General features: G+C 48.1%; 1 pseudogene; it reads right to left on the reverse strand.

Annotated features, from left to right (window-relative positions):
* Positions 1-7,304: 7,304 nt before the first annotated feature.
* LOC124960678 (mitochondrial carnitine/acylcarnitine carrier protein-like) lies at positions 7,305-8,068 on the reverse strand (annotated as a pseudogene).
* Between the last annotated feature and the right edge of the window lie 13,862 nt (positions 8,069-21,930).

Raw genomic sequence — 21,930 nt, forward strand, 5'->3', positions numbered from 1 at the left:
ACTTTTGGAAAGGTTTAGACTGAGTGTGGCTTAATTAGTAGTAAGGGGGAGGATTTATCACATGGAGTGTGGCTTAATTAGTAGTAAGGGGGAGGATTTATTACACGAGGATTAATCACTCAAGTCTCGGAAGGCCTGTTATTACCAGAAAACAGCTCTTGTCAGGTGCCAGGACATCAAAGGGGCCATAATGTGGGAGGCCCAAGGCAAGACTGGCAGACGAAGCAGTGAAGAGACTGCCCTCCAATCAGAGGCCCCCATTTTCCATGTACCCCTGTTTTATCCCCTCCCCCAGTTATCCCAACATTGAGGCCACGGGGGAGAAACAACTAATAAGGTCAGGAGCCTCGAAAACTCCAGGGGGAAGTGGCTTCTACCCGATGGCAGAGAGACGCTCACAAAACCCATTAGGAGTGAAGCGACGGCCCACTTCCCAAAGGGAGCCCCTGGGGCCCACGAGGCCTGTGTAGCACTGTATTAGGAGTTCGGATGCACGGGGGTTCACGCCATGGCTAGCAGGTCAGCAGAGCTTATCACCTACAGAAGGACCAACAGACAGGTCAGCAGAGCTTATCACCTACAGAAGGACCAACAGACAGGTCAGCAGAGCTTATCACCTACAGAAGGACCAACAGACAGGTCAGCAGAGCTTATCACCTACAGAAGGACCAACAGACAGGTCAGCAGAGCTTATCACCTACAGAAGGACCAACAGACAGGTCAGCAGAGCTTATCACCTACAGAAGGACCAACAGACAGGTCAGCTGAGCTGCAGCACCTGCAGAGGGGCCAACAGACAGGTCAGCAGAGCTTATCACCTACAGAAGGACCAACAGACAGGTCAGCAGAGCTTATCACCTACAGAAGGACCAACAGACAGGTCAGCAGAGCTTATCACCTACAGAAGGACCAACAGACAGGTCAGCTGAGCTGCAGCACCTGCAGAGGGGCCAACAGACAGGTCAGCTGAGCTGCAGCACCTGCAGAGGGGCCAACAGACAGGCTTCGAGTCAACAGCCCCAGGAGGGAGGAACCCTGGATTAAGACCCTACCAGGTAGACCAGACCCAGATGCCCCAAATAGGCCATCTACAACACTTGTTGGTAATAGTGGACCATTTAACCAGTTAGGTAGATGTCATCCCCCTGCCCAGCGCCTCTGCCAACAACATGGCCAAGGTCTTATTGGAATCCGTAATCTCTTGATTTGGTTTGATGGAGAATATAGATTCAGCGAGTGGAAGCCATTTCACCATTATTAGAAAACTCATGAAAACCTTAAATATCAGGTGGGAATATCACCCGTGGCACCCTCCTTCCCCAGGAAAGGTGAAGAGAAAGAAGCCAACTCTTGAGAGACAAAGCACTAGGCTGGTATGGGAGAGCAGACTCCTTGGACTGAGCACCTGCCCACGGCTCTCCTCTGAATGAGAACCACCCCCTGGAGTGATGGAGGCTGTCCCCAGGTGAACTGCTACCTGGTTGCCATATTCAGGAAAACAACAGGTTTCCAAACCTTTGAACTGAAGGATCAATTTCCTAAGAATTATACGTTAGGTCCTCTTCTGCTTTACCATCCCTGAGGTTCCAGGCCCCTGGTGCAGATGCCAGCTCTGGAATTCCCTGCACACCCACATCGACCAGCTGACCACAGCCTGATCCAGGTTTTGGGGAAAACCAGTGGGAAGGGCCCTGCCAAGTCCTGCTCAGGACTGATACAGCTGATTGGACCACAGATCAAGGGTGGACTCTCGACAGGAGTGAAGGAGCCTGAGCTAATACGAGAAGCAATGGAGCTCAGTCCACCATGCAGATCCCTCCACAGTAACCTTCTAATGATGCTCACGGTGCCGCAGAGAATCCCATCCTGTGAGGTGATCATTAGTGTAACCCAGTCCTCCTCCACTTCTGCTTGTTATATTTGATGCCTGTCAGGTACTCCCCTGTGGCAGTTTGTGTTTGGGCCCCTCACAATCTAAAATCTAAGCCTGCCCTTAATGAGGGGGTCTCCCTTACTAATTTTCAGGTTCTTAACTGTGCTCCTTATTACTAACCTTAGACAACCCTAGAGACTATGTAACTCTCTCTGTTCTGCTGCCTTGTGGCTGGGAGCAGATGTCATAGGAAGAGATCCTGTTGGACTCGTAACTCTCAGGCTGGCGGTTACCCAAGGGGTCCTCCCAGAAGTCTATAATGATGCCACCAGTGTTACTGTAATGGATTAAGAATCCAGCACAGCTCTTCAACTGGAAACCGGGTTCAGTGAGGCAAACGCCTGGATGGAAGGGGTTAGATGTTCTCTTCACTCATTTAATAAAAGCAATGGGTACTTAGCTCAACAGGGAGGCCGGGGGGCCTCAAGAGGTCCTGTTCCCACCTGGCTGGATCTCAGACCCCATGACGTGAGCTATATGAGATCCCTCTTTCAGGAAAACACAGCTTGTGGAAATGAATCTTGCAAGACGCTATCATTGTTGTTCTGGGCACTTAGGGTCCAAGGCAAGAGCCCCCAGGACCACCTGACTTCCTTCCCTTGGAACCAGTTACACTTCATGCCTCTCTAGGTGTGTTGGGGGGGCAGTTGGTTTTCCTTGGAAATATATCTGGATGTAATGGAAGCCGGTCCGTGGAGGAGATGTCTGATCACATGGCGCTTGCCAAGCTGGAGCAGGCGTCTGGTGGTACTGTGGAAGCCAGTGCTTGGCACCTGACCCACCAATTCGAGAGGAGCCTGCTCTCTGGTTACACTGGCTGTCCCTTTCACCTTGGGATTTCTCCTGGTAGATAAGTCTCAGTCCCCTAGAAGGAAAAGGGACCTATTTCTCTTCCCCAGGTGGGCCATTGACTCCCCTGTTTATTTAGATTCAACTGGAGTCCCTCCAGGGGTAACCAGTGAATTCCAGGCTGAAGGTCAGATTGCAGCTAATTTGAGCCCACCCTCTCTTGGTGTCTACTGCAAACAAAAATGTAGATTGGATTAGTTACATTTATCATAATCAACAAAGTTTCGTCAGTTATGCTGGAGATGCTCCCAGGGAACTGTGGAGCAACGGAATGCTCTGGGAAGAGGGAACGCTCCAGGTTGGTGGTTCAGGAGGGGGAGCAGCTGCTGGGGTCAGGCTGGTGGCTGCTGTCCTGTCCTGACACCACCATTTACAGGTGATGAGTTCTGTTTCCTCAGGTGTTGAAGTCTGAGCACTTGAGAAGCACGCTGAGGCAAGCATATTAAGCAGGTTTTATTTAAGGATAATAATACAGACTTCTCCTGGGAGGGAGAAGGGGCCACAGTTGATGTTCTAGAGTCTCAAGAAGTGAGTGTGCCTAATCTTTTATAGGTTAGGGTCTCCTTTGTTCTGTTCTCCCCCCACCCTTATCTCTCCTTCCTGCCTACATGACTAGGCCCAGGAGCTGCCGGTGACATAGCAAAAAGGGTGAGCAGCAGGTGGCAGGGGGAAGGGCCAAAGTGATTCAGGAAGGTAAGGACCCAGGGGGCATTAATTAGCAGCTCCCCTGCCTGTAGTCCCTGACAGGAGCAGGTGAATTTGGTCATCAATGGGCTCTGGAGATCCTTGACATTCCCTTCTCCCAGGGGCAGTCTCCAACCTCCAGAGGCAGGTGGCTTTCGAGGCCTCCATTTCCTCGAGTTGACCTGATTTTTTATATCTACACTAACTGCCTGTTCCCAGTTCTGGCTTCATTCCCCCTTTTTGTTTAAAAGTTCCTTACTGCTGTAAGGAAATGGGGCAGTGACCCCTCTGGGTGCTTCAAGCTGGAAGGGGTGGCATGGGGCAAGCAGTTTGGAGTTCCTTTTTAGAAATCAGGTCTATTGGCAGAAGTTAGGTTGGGGAAGAAAAGGGTGTAAAATCATTGGGTGGGTGCTTCTATGAGAGAGAAACAAAAAGACATGAGCACTGAAATGAGATTAGTACAAAATAAATGTTAGAGCATCTGGAACATGCCAGTGAATACCATGAAGATGACAGAAGTCAATAATCTCTCACCAGAAGGTGGACGAGCTGAGAAGTTGTTCCCATAACGAGATCTAACAAAGGCTGGAGAGGACATGGCCTTTATTTGGGAACTTTAACATGGTCAGAGTTATCAGGAATGTAAATACAACATTTAATTTTTAATGTCATTGATGTCCCCAGAAAATATAGTTAAGCTACTTAATGTCATCTGAGTTCTGTATAATATTCTCTTGGTATAACCTGTGTTTAATAGAGAGCTCTATATTTCTGTGACTTAGGGCTAGATAATCATACTAGCAAACTTAGATTAAGTCTACCTGTGTGCTTAGGAAGATTTGTAGGCTTTAAACTGACTAAAAATTTCTGACTCAGGCAGTTTCTCCTGATAGTTTTCAGGAACATCTGCTTAAGAATCTCTCTTTTGTAGCTTCCAATCTTTACTTTTTTAAGGGGCTAACACAGGTGTACATCTTAAGTTACATTTAACTATTGTTTCTTTTAAATGCCCAAGAATGGCTGTGTTTTGGTTTAACTGTTTTGCTAGGTGTTTAAGATCAAGCTGGTCAAATTGATCTGTTCCTGTCTCTTAAGAGTCTGCTGGGTTCCCACAGGGGTCACTCATGGGGAACTTGAGAGCAGCTTCTTAGCTCCTTTAGTGCCATCTGCTAGGCAGATGAGGTGGCTGTCTTTGGAAGCATCAGGGATGTCTCCCTTTTCCAATGACCCTCCTCTGCAGCAGGTGCACTGATTGGCTTCTCATCCTCTAGTGGTCTCATCAATCTCCCTGAGTGGGAGGTTGTGTGGCCCAGAGTTGCAAAGCTCCTTAGAGAAGTTCTCTTGTTCCCTGGATTCAAGCTGACTCTGATGACAAGAGCCAAATACTGGTTTTATTGGCCCCTTTATTTTAATCGCAATCTCTTAGTTTGATTTTAAACATCCAGCAAGCCAGTCTCACCAGTCATAAAGAATACTGGGCTTTAACTTTAAAGTCTATGATTTTACAGTCATTTACCCACTTTTATTTAACTGGGGTCTATATTATCTGTCCTATAGGTGATGGCTTAGTATCTCAAATTAATTTAGGTTGTTTGTTCTTGAAACAGTACTTCTGCAAAACAATAATCAGGCAATAATTACAGAGTTAATAAGGAAAATACAAAATGGAATTAACAACAGTAAAAACATATTTAGTTTTTGTAATAGCTATCTTGAATTTTGGTTGAGCTATACATTATGTCCGCTGTTTGAGATCACAGTAATTTTATAACAAAAAAACCCCAATAATCTTTTGACTATAACTTTAAATAAGCTGAAGTCTGGTTTATTTTGGAGCCATTCTGACATGCTGCAGGTTGGGAGGCAGAGCCTTATCTCAGGTGTGGTGGGGCTCTTTACAAATCTTAGGTAAAGTGTTCTAGTTTTGAAGTTGGTCTGTGCCTCCACTTTAAATAACATATTACAGAGTTTACATATATTGTTTCCTGAGTCTATGTGAATGTTAGTTAACACAATGACATTACATCCAAAACATAAATCAAGGAAAGGCTGAGAGAGCTTTTAACTTTCCTTTTGTGTGGCAAAGTGGCAAAATGTTTTTATGTTTCATGATATTAACCTTTAAATACATCAGGCTCTCACTTTTAGAAATACATTTACATTTAAATTTTTTATCTCAGTGTAAAAAGTAACAAATTTTACATATACCCTATTGAATATTAAATGATATAAATAAGTTCCCAATAAAATTTACTCTTCTTATAAGTTTAAAATGACCATTACAGACAAGTTCTGTTTAGAGAATAGTAGCTTGATCAATTTTCTGTTTTAAAGACCTGTATATCTGGAAAATAAACACATTTAATATGCAAGGAAGAGTGACCATTGCAAAATTACCTTAATATTTTTATATTCATGAAGTTTAGTTTTTAAAGAAAAATTTAGACTCTGTAACATAGTGCAATACTCTAACAGTTGTTTAACCATATTTTATAAACCACAATTTTTAAGACTAATTGTTCTAAAGAATAAAACTTAATAGTCAGAACATTAAGAGTAAATTAGTGTTTTTAAGAAATCCTTGTAATTTTAACACATAGATTAAACTTTGCTTTATATCAGTACATTAATATTTGACTTTAGGAAAAACTTTAAATACCTTTAACTGATTGCCTTACATACATATAACCAACTTAGTTACATACAAACTTATTCAAATTTGCCCTTTACTTACACACAGACTTTCTTAGCACTTACTTGGACCCTCATGTATTTTATCACACAAGCACTTTCTTACCCAGAAACATTTCCTTCTCCCTTCCACTAAATATATTTCCATACCTAGGACCTTTTATTTTTCTCTTTCCTATCTGTTGACCCTTTTTGTTCACATTTTGAAACACCTCTTATGAAATTTTTAAATTTAGATAAATTATTCCATTTTAATAAGATGAAATATTTTATGTTATTTATAGTACTCTAATTGAAACACATTTGAAACTTTTGAATCCCTTTGTACATAGAATTGTACCTGTTAAGACTTAACTCTTAGTAACCTTGATTTTAGTGATGACACAAAGCAATTTTATTTTTTTATTTTTATTTATTTATTTTTTAATTAGAAACAATATTTATTGTTTCCTGTAAAATTGGGTGCTTTCATGAGACAAAAGTTGCTTTCACACTTATCCAGTAGTTTGGGACTGTCTTCATTGGGTAGGAGGAAAAATTCTCTCCTGGGAAATTAGGCCACTCTAGCTTTATTTTTGTCTATTTGCTTATGTTTAAAAAAATAAAAATAAAAATCCAATGGTTAACAGGCTATCTGTTCCTAGGTATATCCACCCAGTACACTTTTACAGATGTAAAGCCCACATCCTTATGTGCAGCCCAGGATTAGATGGATCCTGGATGTCAATTAGGTATCCCTGGCTAGGGACTGAAGATCAATCAGCTAATCAGCTGGTTGAAAATATGCATAGTGCTGCCATTGATAGATGGAGATTACCTCTTTATCAAGGAGTATTTTGGGTATAGTAGGGCTAGCAGTCAACCCCAATGTAGCACTCTGGCCACAGGTGGTAACTGTTTTAAAAGCTACTTATCTCTATATTCTCTTGAGATTCCCTAAATTGACAAGGGTGAATTCAAGTTTCAAAATGGCACTCCAAGTTATACAAGGTAGAGGATATGATTAAGGTAACAGTTTCACCAACTCCAAGCAGAGCTCTGATCCCACCATCCCCCTCCCCTCACCCTTCAGGACTGCCTAGTCCTGCCCACAGCTTCTCCTCAACGACACTTTCTAGCATCCCGAAGTTTTGAACAGCCTTCAGCCTCACAAGTTGGGGGCAACCCAATTAAGAAACTTCATGGCAACTTCAAAGCCAAGGAAACAAACTGCATTGGCTGGGAAGGCTCGGATCATCACTGCATTGAACCCTTTGTACAAGGACGTGATTCCTTCATCCCGGATCAGCTCTCTCAGCACATCTCTCTTTCCCTCTGGAGTGAAAATGTTTTTCAGCCACTCATATGTCATGAAATACATTCCACTCGCTGGAACATCTCACATGAGGGTAAGCACAGTCCCTTTGTAGATGCCTCGAATCCCAATCTCCTGGTATAGCTTCTTTGCACAGTCCAAGGTACCAGTGTATTTGGTTTCCCCTGAAGAAGCCTGAATCTGTAATAAGCACTTGATCCGTTCTCCAGGGGTCATAACACCTGTGGTGAACACACCAGATAACATCCCAGCTGCAAATAATTGAGGATAGCTGAGCACATCCTCTGGGGATTTCTGTTATAGTTTCTTCCCCAAACCAAACCCAAAGAAGCATACAGCAAACATAGGGGTGACCCCGATGATAAGGGCAGCCATGCCTTGGTATAGACCTGTGATGCCCTCCCTAATAAGAGTCTTTTGGAAACAGTCAATGGTCCCAGAGTACACCGGTGGCTGCCAGGCAAACTTGGTGACTGTGTCTGCAGTCAGACCTTGACGGTGTCCAGAGGGTGCCCCACGAACACCAGGCACATGCCACCAAAGCCGCCGGCCAGAAAATTCTTGAGCGGGCTGATAGTCTTCGGCTTGTCTGCCATGGTCAGTCCGTCAGTCAGTCTGCCTGTCAGTTCCCGGAGGTCTTGCTCCACCGCGCTAGCTGCAGCACGGGTGCTGCCGACCTTTCACAAAGCAATTTTAAACCCTTTTTACTTATCAATCTATGAAAACACCAATAATGTTTAAGTACATTACCCCATGAAATTCAAGGAGTTAAGAGTACCTGGTGTTATTTAACAGTTAACTTTTTAACTTTGTAAATTAATCAGATGTCTCTAAGAAACACATTTGAGTAGTCCCATACATGTCTAATCTACTTTACTTATTTTACTGTAAAAACTAAGATATCAGATAAGTGTATTGAACAGTTTCTGCTGTCTCTTTTCTGTTGAAGAAAAGTCCTAGAAATGATTGATTAATATCAATTAACATTTTAGAGTCATCAACATTCTATTAGTTTGACCACCTAGAGACTTGTGATTTAAGAAATTTTAAAGACATTTTACTTTCATTTGTTTACCTAATTTAAATTGAACCTTTTAAAATCACACAAATTAAAGGTATCTGGATCCATTTTTAAAAATTTTAACTCATGAGTGCTCGTTATTTGTCAATTTTGATATCATGTACATGATATTTAGATGCACATACATAGACAATACAACATCAGACAACACGATATACACATAACACAAAAGCAAAGGCCTTATAGCTTTTTATAGGTGAATCTCCATTGCAATGTTAACAGATGTTCAAACATTTTAGTTGAATAAAAATAGGACTGATCAAAAACATTAATGTCATAAGCTCAAAAAATATAGAATTTGAGGAATAAACAAGAGTCCTGGGAAAAGGACAAGGCCGTTAAATATTTTAGTAAAACACCTTACAATTTACTTTGGCTGGAGTTCCAGTAGAAGACTGTTTTTCTCCTTGGGTCTTAGACTGGTCTCCTACTGAGACTTTAGGCTTCTTCCATTTACATTTCAGCCTTGTCTGAGATCTGAAAGGAGCTGAGAGATAACAGGTTCCAGCGGGAACTTGATGCCGAAGGCATTTTAACCATTTATGTCAAGACAGGTTTGGATGTCAAAGAAAATTATGAGCACTTTTTTCCATTACTTTTGAGAATGAAAGCTACTAGGTAAGCTCCTTACTGGTATGCCATTGGCTATTGAACTGGTTTATCCATGACTGCCTATCCGGTATTTTTGGGTGAATATTTTTAGGATTACTTTCCTCTCAGTACAAACAGGTTAAGTCTTGCTCCATAGGTAAGCTGAGGACAGGGCTTGAAATAAGGCCCCTTTTTGATATTTCTGGGGCAGAGGATATTGTCCTATGATGGTTATTTTCTTGTCCTAGCTTGTGGGTTCCTTGAGACAGTTGCAGTCCTAAGTATTGTACCTGTTAATGGCATAATTAAACTTTCTTCTTTGAGATCTTGTAATTCCTATTAGCTAAGAAGTTTAGGAGCTCTGTAATGGCCTTTTGACAGTCCTCCTGGGTGGAGGCACATAGAGGATATCATCTACATACTGGAGAACAATTACAGATGTTTTATTTCTGAATTTTGTTAAGTTCTTAGCTAGGGTTTGTCTGGAACAGGTGAGGGCTATCTCCAAATCCTTGAGGAAACACTGTCCAGGTTAGTTGAGATCCACTATCTGGTTCCTTAAAGGCAAACAGATATTGTGATTGAGAGTCTAGGTATACAGGAAAAAGGTATCTTTTAAATCTAACATAGTAAACCAAGAAACAGCTGGAATTTCAGATAACAGAGTACATGGATTAAGAACTAAGGTGGAGGGAGATTACTGCTTCATTAATTATTCTAAGGCTTTGAACTAGGCAGTTGGCTTTTTAACTCCTAAAATGGGTGAATTGCATAGGCTATTGCAAGGCATTAAAAATTTCTCTCATTTTGAATGATCTTTAAGGTTTTGAATGATGTTTAGAAAGCCATTTTTCTTGACTTTATGTTCCCTTTCTTTTTCCCTTTTGATCTCTATTATTAAAAAAAAATGGAAGATGCAAGTTGGAGGAGATCACCTAGGGATTGATCAGGGCCCGATGCCAGTTTTGTAATTTCCTCTAAATAGTTGGGCTGACTCCTTGATAAATTTATTCTTTAAAAGTAGGTGGCCCTCTATGGATTCAGGATTCAGGGTGGTGTGTTTTCTTATCACCTTCCTCAGTCTCTCCATGAAAACAGCAGGACTTTCCTGAAGGCCTCATTTGACAGTTTTCCAGGCATCCTACTCACTATTTGAATCCCAGTAGGATGGTTTCCGGGAACTGCCTGTGCTCTAGATGGTTAATAGCATAATCCTTCCAGGTGAAGCCAAATACCTGGCATAAGTTCTGAAACATCTCAAGATATTTATTTGGATCCTCCAACACCCCCCTAAATTTATTTTTATCTGTCTTAGGTTGGGGGATCCCCTTGATTTTCCTCCCTCAGTAGATGATTCCTCAAGGCCTTCTCCTCTCATGGTAGGGATTGTTGAGGCCAAGCCTGGTAACATATGAAGGCACTTTTCTTGATCATTTGTAATTCTGCAGTATGCAGGCTAGTGATGAACCTGGCAATACTGTTGAGAGAGAAGCTCCCATCTGAGTTAGAAGAAGTATTAGGGACGTCTCCCTAACTTTGAGCTTCCATATGGTCCAGAAAACCCATCTCACACTACCTGACTTTGCCAAAGTTATTTCTGACCTTCTTTGGCAAAGTGCTAGGGTCCCAGTTTGCCCTGTGCTAGAGACCCTGGGAGGATTCAGACCTAAGGGTGTTACTGCTTTCCTCCCTGCCACTATAAACTCCTAATTATGAAAAAACCAAGACAAAAGTAAAAAGTGTGCATTTTGGCCTATTTTTTTTGCCCTGTATACTAAAGGAATCTCCGGAGGATGAGGGGACATCTATTGGTTGTTAGGTGTATAATGCTTTTTACTTGGAGGGTCTCACAGGAGGGGTTGATTTTAAATGCCTCCCTCTTGCAGCTTAAAGAGAACACAGTAAGCATATTTAAGCACAGGAACAGAAATGGAGAGATTCTAGATAGACTAGTGAAGGCTAACTATGTGAACAAAGGGAACCTGGGCATTTTCTTACTGATCACCCCAGGTCTTTCTCTTAATCCTACAATCTGAATTCCTATTGTCTGATTGGTGGGGGAAGGGGAGCATCCAGGAGGGAGTGGATGTGCGGGGCAGTGTTGTGAAGCCCATACGGAGGTGAAGATAATTGGCACTTTCCCTCAGTGCCATTCATCAATTGATCACACTGGATACCCCTTGGAGTGGTCGGGAGGGGGAGTCCGGAGAAGGAACCTTTTGGATCTGCCTGAGAGTAGCCTGGGCCAGAGAACCCCACAGTTGTCCCAACCCTTCATCCGCCTCCATTCATCCTGGGTAGATCAGGACTAGGGAAACTGTGTACTGGTGGCAATTGTGCTCTGGGCCTGGACAGAAAAGTAGGAAATGGCTTCGGCAGAGCCCAACTTGCCTGGTCTGCACAGAGCAGGTGATTGGGAACTGCCTGGGCCAGAAATCTTTCACTCGAGTCTTGAAGGATGGCGGCTGCACTAGCTGCATTTAAGAGGCCAACGGGTGCCCGTTTTGCCTTCCAGAAAGAAAGAGGCAGAAAGATGCACCTTAAACAGATGTGGGGTGAGTGGAGAGAGAAGCTGACCTTGGTGTAGACTTTGGTGGGACCTCCAAATCTGATACCGCCGTTTACCAGTGATGAGTTCTGCTTCCTCAGGTGTTGAAGTCTGAGCAGTGGAGAAGCACGCTGAGGTAACCATATTAAGCAGGTTTTATTTAAAGGTAATAATACAGACTTCTCCTGGGAGGGAGAAGGGGGCCATGGCTGATGTTCTAGAATCCCAAAAAGTGAGCACACCTACATCTTTTGTAGGTTAGGGTCTCTTTTGTTCTGTTCTCTCCCCCCTTATTTCTCCTTCCTGCCTATGTAACTAGGCCCAGGAGTTGCTGGTAACATAGCAAAAAAGGTGAGCAGCAGGTGGCAGGGGGAAGGGCCACAGGGAGGATTCAGGCAGGTAGGGGCCCAGGGGGCATTAATTTGCAGCTTCCCTGCCTGTATTCCCTGGCAAGTGCAGGTAAATTTGGTAATCAATGGGCTCTGGAGGTCCTTGACATTCCATTCTCCCAGGGCAGTCTCCAACCTCCAGAGGCAGATGGCTTTCATGGCCTCTATTTCCTCAATTTGACCTGATTTCTTATTTCTACACAAACTGCCTGTCCCCAATTCTGCCTTCATAATCCTGTGAAGGAGATTTCTTATTCAACTGCCGAGACAGCTGTCAACAAACAAACCCGGTCTCACCTCAAAATAGTCCTTCCTTAGATCCAGCCAAACATGAACGTCAAATGATGTCAACCAGATCTGAAGAAAAGGATATAAATTGCTCAGATGAGGGGGAAATTTTAAGAGTCATGTTCTCTTTTCTGTCAAAGTTAAACCTGTGGTCTGAGCCCTCCAACCTGTATCCAGCTGCAAAGACAGCCCTTCCCTCTGCCCACCCCAATTTTAAAACGAGCCAGTCCAGTAGAGCCCCTCCTATCAGAGCAGGGACTGTGCTGCTTTAGGGATTAGAGGGGGCAGCCCCAGGTGTGCTTGCCCGCCAGAGGCCAGGCTTTGGTCAGCAGCGCGCTTCTGCAGAGGGCATTTGCCTTGGTGGTGCCGGTATTTCTGACTCCTGGCGGGCCACGGGTCTGTTCCTTGCGGGCCTGGGCTTGCGCACTTCTGGCTCACCGCTCCTGCAGTGAGCTTGTTCCCAGGACGGTCTGCATCTGGCGCACCAACAGAGCACGTGGGCGTGGCATCGGCTGCAGAGCTGGTGCCAGGATCCCAGACGCAGCAGCAGCAGCTGCGAGCCGGAGAGATCAGTACCGCATCTGGCGCTGGCCGAAGAGAGGAAAGCGCCAGAAAAACCACTCTGGACTCGGGACTCACGCAAGAGATTTTATTAGGCAGACGAACAGTGCGAGAGAGAGAGAGAGAGAGAGAGAGAGAGAGGGAGAGAGACAGAGAGAGAGAGAGAGAGAGAGAGAGAGAGATGGGGGAGGGAGAGGGCAGGGGAGGGGACGGGAGGGAGGGGAGGGAGGGGAGGGGAAGGTAGCGGAGGGAGAAGGCGGGGGAGCTCCTCTGAAGTAGTTGAATTTCGCAGGGCAATTGCTTCGAGTGAAAATTCGCGGGCTGGGATCAGGCCAATGGCTGCCAGCACAGGCTGTGGAGGGACCAGTGGCTGGCTAGGATGGCAGACTGGCAGCTGGGTTGTAAGACGGGAGGGGGAGGAATGTCTGCAGCAAGTGCTCTCACGCCCCCTGCCTCCCCCCACAGGCTGTCCTGCGCCCGACCGCCCAGGAGGGAGCCCCGCCAGGTCGTGGGGTGCGCTGGTCGTAGGTAGCCTGAGGCCCCAGGCGAGGGCCAGACAGCAGGGCAAACCTAGGCCCGCCTGCTGCCTGCAGCGGGCGAGCCCGCATGGCGGGTTCGTGGACATAGCGACAGAGCGACAGAGCCCTGCGCTGCGTCTGCCTGCTGGGTGGCCCCAGTATTCTCCTGGTGTGGCTCGTCCCGTCTGAGAAAAGTTCTCCCAGCTCCTAGAAGGCCCCGCCTCCTGGGCCCCGCCTCCAGACCCTCCTCCGGACCCTCCTCCTCTTGCCCCGGCTATCAGGGCTATCAGTGTCGGGGTGCGCCAGGCTCAGCCTGCCGCACTTGTCAACCTCTGCCTGTGCCTCGGGGGCTCATGTAGCCCAAGATGGAGACACGTCTCGTCGTGGTATTAGAGAACCCCAGATTTGCCTCTCAAACTTCAGACTCAGGTGTCTCGTGACCAGGCCACATGAATGTCTGACGGGCACCTCGCCTGCCCGTGCAGTACTGTGTCTCAGCAGGGCCTTCCCAGAGCGCTGCCCAGGGCAGGACTTCACTTGCTGGACAGGAACCCCAGGGTTCACTGCAGGCCAGTCTCACCCACTCCACATCCAGGCCAGAACAAGTCATGCTGGTCTCCTGGGGAGACTGACGCAGCCCCTCCCTGCCTCCGGGGCTCCGTCCTCTTTCCTGGACCCCAGCTGTGGCCTCCTGATGGTCCTCCAGCTCACGGTGTCTCCTGCCTGGCACCTGGGGGGGAGCCTTCCCTGGTCTTCACCCATGCAACACCCCTGCCCAGCCACTGCCTTCTCCATCTCTTGTGATGCTCCAGCCTCTGGGCACTGGCGGGACCACCCCAGCCTGCAAGTCCCTCTGCCTGGAACCTGCACCCCTGACCCTCACATCTGCAGATCTCTGACGTGCACCGGGCCATCCTGTCACTCACCCTACGATCCCAGCTCCCACCCCTCCCACCCACACAGGCTCCGCTCTGCTCTGCACCCGCCTCCCTAGCCACCCATGGGTCCACCACACAAGCACTTCTCATTACTGTGTGCCAGCCTGCCTCCCCACAGCCACCTGTGCCCGGTGGATAGAGCCAGGTACGCGCTAATTGAAATTCCAAAATGGTTCTGGAATGAAAGAAAAAGTCACGGTCAGGGGTGCGTGTGAGCTCTGTCATCTGGGATTTCTGTTCCCGGTCTACGGTTCAGTGAGGAAGTGCTCCCTCCAAGATGCCCCAGGTATCCTGAAGGGTGTGGGAGCAAGAGGACGGTGACGGCCACCCTGAGGGCAGGGGCCTGCTCTAAGAATGGTGGGGCCTGGGGACTCCGTTAACGCCAGAATCTCCCATCTGACTGAGAGTTCCCAGCACTCTCCTGCTCACCCACATCTTCTCCATCTCAGGATGCTGGAGGAAGGAGGGGTGCGGGTCTGGGCCACTAAGGAAGGGGTCCTGTGGGGACAGGGTGACTCTTGTGTCTGGCATCCTAAGGCAAGCCTATTCCCTTCCACCTGCCATCGACACCCGTGAGGGAAACTTGGTGTTCCTGTTGGCTGGATCAAGAGGCGGGTTTTAAATTCGTTTACTATGGACGTGCTCGAGCAGCCCTTTAATTCTCAACCAGGTCCGAGACACACATAGACAGAGTAGATGGAGATGGAGACTTGATTTATTTCATTTCTCATTCTCCACTTCCCTTTTCCTGGATTTCAGCCTTTTCCACGGGTGTGAAAATGGTTGTGAAAGAAGAAAGGAAGCTGGATCCTTCAGAGCTTACGTGCCTGGTCATGAGCAGCTCAGAGGAGAGCCTCGTTATTTCTGCAAGTTGCTGAAGACTCTCCGGCACCGTGCCCTTGAGCTAGAGTTCCAGAGCGGCGCTGCCAGCCTGACCCGCACTGCGGAGCGCCTCCCATGGAGGCTTCTCTGTGACTGCAGAGTGGGCCGGGGAGCGTCTGTTGGAATTGTGCAGCACCCTCTTATTGTATTTTTACTGTCATGACATGAATTAGCTGGACGGCCACGCTGAAAACAGAGCTGCCTCCCACGCTGCCCACTGCTGGCTCAGCTGATGGCCCAAAGGGCTGAAGCTGAAGCTTCTCAGGAGGAAATGCAGGGGCACGTCTTCCAGGGCGGGTGTCAGGCCATGCCTTCTAGGATATGACTCCAAAGGAACAAGAGAGGACACGGGGGGCTGGACGTCGCGGAAGTAAAGTCTGTGCTGCCAAGCGTGCCCCGGGAGGGCGGAAAGGGCTCCGGGATGGCAGGGATGCCTGCGAGTCTTGTTTGATAAGGAGCTGCTATCTACAATAGTAGGACTCGACAGCCGTAGATGAGCTGCCCAGTTAAGAATGAGCGAAGGCTTGAGTGGACATTGTAATGTATAAAGCTGCTCCCCGCCCATCAGGTGCAGTCATTGTCCCCGCCTCCCAACCACTCGTCAATCTGTGAACATCCTGGCTAGCTATTGGTTCATCAGTCAGCTTGCAAGTATCCTTCTCCGATATTGGTCCCCTGTTAGCCCTGCGGAACTCAACTGTTTACTGTAGCTTCCCCGCCATCTTTTCCATTCTTCTGTCTGTCCTACTCACTTTTCTCTATCCTCCTAGCTTTCCACTCTCTCTCTAGCTCGTGCCCTTTCTTTTCCTTTCTCTTTTCCTCTCATTTTTTCTCTTACCCTGCAGGGAGACACTCTGTTTGCTTAATAAACTCCCTGATGTGATTTCCCGTGTCTGGCGTGGTTTCGTGGAAATTTCCTTATAGACATTTCTCCAAGGAGGACACACAAGTCGCCAGTAAGCCCATGCATAGATGGTCGGAGCCGCCGCCAGGAAAGTGACAATCGGGTAGCATTTCACGTTCCCTGGAAAGGCTGAAGGAGAGGGAGGGCGATCTGGGGAGCAGGCAAGGGGGCGGAGGGCTGGAGCCACAGCACCGCGGCAGGGGAGGGGCCCAGCCTGCGACGGCTGAGCCGGACCCAGGAGTCCAACCGTGGGGGTGTTACTTGGCCTGGCCCAGGGACCAAGCAGGGCTAGGGCCTCCCGGGTGAGAGAGCCCGTGCTGTGTGGCCACGGCCGGGCGTGAGGGTGAGATGATGGGCTGAGGGGCTGCGCTGGGCAGGGGCTTCCTTTCAGAGGCCAGAAGTATTCCCGTGACGCGCTGGTTGCATGAAACCCCACAGAAAGCACCTGTGGGGCCGGATTCCCTGGCCTGCAGAAGGCGGCTCCGTGGCTACAAAGATACAACGGGAAAGAGAACTTAAAGAAAACCGCAGGAGCACATGGAGGAAAGGTAAGCTCTCCTACCCCAGAGTGGAGGGCCCAACCTGTTCATGTCCACCGCGACCCAGATCTAAAGAGATATTACCACGACTCCGCACTCCAAATCCCAGAGAAACGCGGGGCCTGTGGAGAAGTCAGAACCTCGGGTAGGACGTTGAAAAGCAGCACAGGGTTGGGAAAGGAAGCGAGGCGGGCCGGGGGGGCAGGGCCAGAAGGGAAGAGAGGCGGCCGGCTGCGTCTGAGACCCAGCCAAAGACCTCACCCAAGACCCAGCGGTGGGCCGCAGCTGTGAGGGGCCAGGCACCACTGGTACGCAGGCCGCGCCTTCTCCCCAGGAAGCCAGCGAGTCACGCGGGGGTCACATGGTGTCAGCCAGCTGGTCAGCACCCGCAAAGACGCCTGCGTAACACTCAGCTGGACGAGGCTTGCAGCGGCTAACGGTTTTGCAGATTTCAGATGGAGATCCATCAGTCCTGCAGCGTTGGGTCAGGTGCACGTCATGGTGGGAGCACACAGCAGAGAAACCCACCCACCTCATCACCAGGAAGCAGAGAAGAGCAGGGGTGGATCCCACAGCCCCCCGGGAGCATACCCAGTCACCCATGTGCCTCCCCCCAGTTCCCGCCTCTTGAAGGGGACACTGCCTCCCAGTAACTCCATGCTGGGGAGCGTCACACATGGGCCTTTGGCGACACCCCAGACCCTGCACCCTGGCCCTCGCTAGCAAGCCTGCCGCACCTGAGGGGAAGGTCACCGTCCAGGGGGAGAGGCCCTTGGAGACTGAGGTTTAATCAAGATCGTAGAAAGCTTCCTCTCCCCACACATTGCCACACCGACCGTCAGTAACAGGGAGGCACAGCGGAAAGAGCTGCGTTGCATGCGGGGGAATAATACCTGCAGAATCCCAAAGTCAAGGGCGAGACAAAAACAAAGACCCCAGAGGTGTTTGACGCCTCTGTCACCCACAGCTACAGCAAACGTTCAAGTGCCTGACTCAAGTTACAGTAGCACAGAGCCCTGAACTAAAGGCTCATTTATTTCAGCTCTTCCTGCCTGACAGATGACCAGCTTTCAACAAGAAAACCACAAGACACAAAAGGAGGTGAGAGAAGCAGCCTGGAAAGTGAAAGCAAGCATCGGGACCAGGTTCAGCATGACTCAGGTGCTGGAACCAGCAGACAGGAGTCTCGGTCAACTGTGGCTAATGTGTCAGGTTGCCGATAGGAAGATTGAATGAAGAAACCCTGTGAAGAACAGATGGGTGACATAAACAAGGGCCGGAAATTCTAAGAAAGGATCAGAAGAAAGAGCCAGAAATCAAGGAACTAACAGAAATGAAGAATGCCTTCCATGGCTGGTTGGTAGGCTGGCCAGCACTGGGGAGCCAGTGAGAGCAGGTGGGTCCAGAGGCCTCTTCTAAGGGGCATGCGGAGGGAAAGGCATGCAGTCCGAGTGCAGTCCAGGACACCTGGGTTGCTCAGAGCCCTTGCCAACGAGAGGCTCTAGGAACAGACGCCAACCATGGAACCACTCTCAGTGCTGTGGTGTCACTGGAAGGGCTTTCTGAGAGTGCAGGGCACAGAGAGGCACAGGTGAGGCGTGCACACACAGCAGAGGGGGTAGGTGCCACCTCATGCTGGCAGAGGACTCTGCAACCCGAGACGCAGGCTTCAGGGGCAGGCTGCCCATGGGCTTGTCCTCTGGTTCACGGGCCTCATGTGGTGATCTTTCTGGTCCGTACTGAAGCCACTCAACAGGGTCTTTTCCCTCTTTTTTCTCTTTGGTGCTGAGGATTGATCCCAGAAGGACCCCACAGATGCTAGGCATGTACCCACCACTGAGTTGTACCCCTGACCCCACTGAGTTCTTACTTACGGACATTGCGTTTTTCAGCTCTAGAATGAGTAAAGAATCGTAATTAATAACATTTTTTCTGAAGCTCAAAGGCTTTCATCTTTTCGTTTATTTTGTCCATTTGCTCTAATCTATTAATCATGGCTGAAGTGTTCACCTAAAAGTTCCAGTTCCTCGATCACTTGTTGTTATGGTTTAGGTAGGAGGTGTCCCCCAAAAGCTCATGTGTGAGAAAATGCAAGAAGGTTTAGAGGTGAAATGAATGGGTTATGAGAACCTTAACTCAATCAGTGAATTAATATCCCTGATAGGGATTAGCTGAGTGATACCTGAAGTCAGGTAGGGTGTGGCTTGAGGAGGTGGGCAATGGGGGTCTGCCTAGAGGTATGTGTTTTGTCCCTGGAGAGTGCAGTCTCCCTCTCTGCTTCCTGATGCCAAACTGCCAGCTACTTTCCTCTGCCACACTCTTCCACCATGATGTTCTACCTCACATCAGATCTCAAGGACTGGAGTTGGTTATCTATGGACTAAGACCTCTGAAATTGAGCCCCCAAATAAACATTTCCTCCTTAAAGTTGTTCTTGTCAGGTCTTTAGGTCACAACAGTGAAGAAGCTGACCAAAACAGAAGTTGGTACTGAGAAGTGGGGTCATTGGTGTGACGAACCTGACCATGTGGTTTGGAAGGCTTTTTGGAATTTGTGGGAGGAATTTTGGAAAGTTTAGTGATGCACGCTGGAAAAGCTTTAGATTGTCGTAAGCAGAACTTAATGGGCAATTCTGGTGGGAGTTCGAAGATCAGAATGTAGACAGGACTGCAGACAGTAAAGACTGGGCTCATGAGGTCTCAGAGGAGAAGGCGGATTCTACTGGAAATTGGACTAGAGGTCATGCATACTGCACTCTGGCTAAGAAGTTGTCTGCATTTTACCCATGTCCTGAGACTTTCTGTGAGGCTGAATGGAAAGGCAGAAGATTTCTAGGTTAAGATTTCTTCTTAATCTAGCAGAAGAAATTCCTAGGCAGCATAGTATTCAGGCAGTGGCATGGATATTACTGATGCCTTTTAGCCAAGTTTATTGTGATGATTGGGAGCAGAAAGCAAAGTAGAAAGGTTTGAAAACCTTGCAGTTTGACCAGAAAACTGTGAGTAAAACTGGAGCTAAGGAAGGTATGACTGTTAAGCACTATAGCTACTAAAGAAATGCTAAAGACTTTGCCCAGAGACAATGGAAAGAAGGCTTGAGGGCATCTCAGGAATTGAAAAGATCACACCTCTCAGGCTCAAAAAAGTGAAAGTAGAAGTTCCCTTGAGAAGAGACCAGTGGGGCACCCTGCTTGCACAGGGGCCGCAGGAAGTTACTTTACCATGTTCACCTGCCCAGACACTCAGAGGCTGCTGCAGCCTTGATCCCTGGAGGCTGGGCTACTGCTTGAGATGGTGGCAGATCTTGGAGTCAACCATGTGGTGCTGGTTCAGCAGGATTGCAGGATGCTGGAGTTAGGGGGTCATGGAGGCTTCCACTGAGACTTCAGAGGAAGGCCTGCGAGACCATGCCAGAGTGCAGGAGGGTCAGAGTCCCTGCGGGCACCTCCTGGGGGGCAATGTGTGGAGATGTGAGCAGGAGGCCGAAGTTGCAGTGGGGATCCCCGCGATTAAGTGATGCCAATGACATGGAAGTCTGCTGAGGAAAGCTGTAGGATTGAGCAGAGACAAGCCAATCGAGAAGCCATGTGGCCTGCAGCCAGCGAGGCCATAGGGGTGGAGTTGCCCAAGCTTTCTGGAGAGAACATCATGGTGACACGTGCACCAGATGCTGGATGTGGAGCTTCAGGACTTGTTTGCCCAGCTGGATTTTGGTCTTGCTTTGTTTCCATCCCTTCTTTCTATGCCCCAATTTCTCCTTTGTGGAATGGAAATATTTACTCTGTACCTTTATATCTTAAATATATGTAACTTGCTTTTGATTTTGACAGGAGCTCATGTTGAGTTTGCCTTGAGTCTCAGAGGAGACGCTGGACTTGGACTTTGGGCAGTCTCGGAACTGTTGTAAATGAACTAAGTTTACTTTAGCATAAGCTTTTGGGGGCCCGGGTGGAATGTAATGGTCTAGGTACGAGGTGGCCCCTAAAAGTTCACGTGTGGTGAAATGATAGGGTTGTGAGAACCTTAACCCTATCAACGAATGGGTGCCCTGACAGGGGCTAACTGAGTGGTAACTCAGGTTCCTTTGAAGCCACACAGGGTGCAGCTTGAGGGGCTGGGTCCCTGGGGGCGTGCCTTTGGGTTTTGTATTTTGTCCCTGGGGGATGGAGTCTCTGCTGCCTGGTGCTGTCCCCGCCCACGGCAACAGTCGCGCGGATATTGTTACCGCCTGCAGCAACAATTGCACGGGTATTTATCGGAGGTGGACTGGAAACTGAGCTACTTCTATTATCTTTCTCTTTAGTGCGCTGCTTTCTTGCTTGTTTACTTATTCCCTAGTTTATAGAGGAAAGAAGCTTTAAGAGGAAAGAGAGAGAAAGACTTTGCATAAGAGAGAAAGAGTCTTCGAGAGGAGAGAGACTTTGCTTATTGGAGAGGCTACACTTTCAGAGATCTATATCTTCTTAGAGTCCTGCATCCTGCAAACTAAAGGTGCATGCTATCAGAGGAGCTTCTTCTGTGATCTGCCATCTGCCTTCTGCAATCTATCAGAGGTGCTGCTTCTCCGTGCTTCTCCGTGCTTATCCGGTTATCCCTGGTACTTCCTATAGGTGTGTCTTATATACCTAAGGCAGGCAATCAGCTTAGGATTAAGTAGCACGGTTGGAGCATGCACCACGGTACTAATCAAGAAAGAATGAGGAATATCTGTTGACCACTAGCACAAAGGAGACATCAACTAATTAGGCAAAGGTAGATCACGCCGTGTTAACATTAATTATGCGCCACCTCTTAGCTCAACGCCAGTCACCATCTTAGGGTTACCCAATCATGTCTGCTGCCTGGTGCCATGGCCCCAGATGTTTTCCTCTGCCACACACTGCTGCCCTCATGTTCTGTCACCTCAGGCCCCAAGGAACGTTGTTCGTGTGAGAAAAACAAGCCCATCCGCTTTTCCTGTCAAACCAGAAGACTGTTTAACTCCTGCTCCTGCTGACGGCCATCTTCTTACAATGACGGCCTGTCTTTCCAAAATCCACACCCCTCACCTCCTCAGTGTGTGTCCTTGGCAACAGGCACTCAACCCGGGGCCCTTTCCCCCCACCACAAGGGCACGGAGGCGGGGGCGCCGAGAAGATGTATTCCTCTGAAGAGCCCAGCAGAAGCCGGTGAGGTCACCTGGCAGTGGGCACAGTCAGTGCCCTCTTTCCTCAACAGCTG

This window comes from Sciurus carolinensis, chromosome 11 (assembly GCF_902686445.1).
Source record: "Sciurus carolinensis chromosome 11, mSciCar1.2, whole genome shotgun sequence".
Classification (NCBI taxonomy): Eukaryota; Metazoa; Chordata; class Mammalia; order Rodentia; family Sciuridae; genus Sciurus; species Sciurus carolinensis.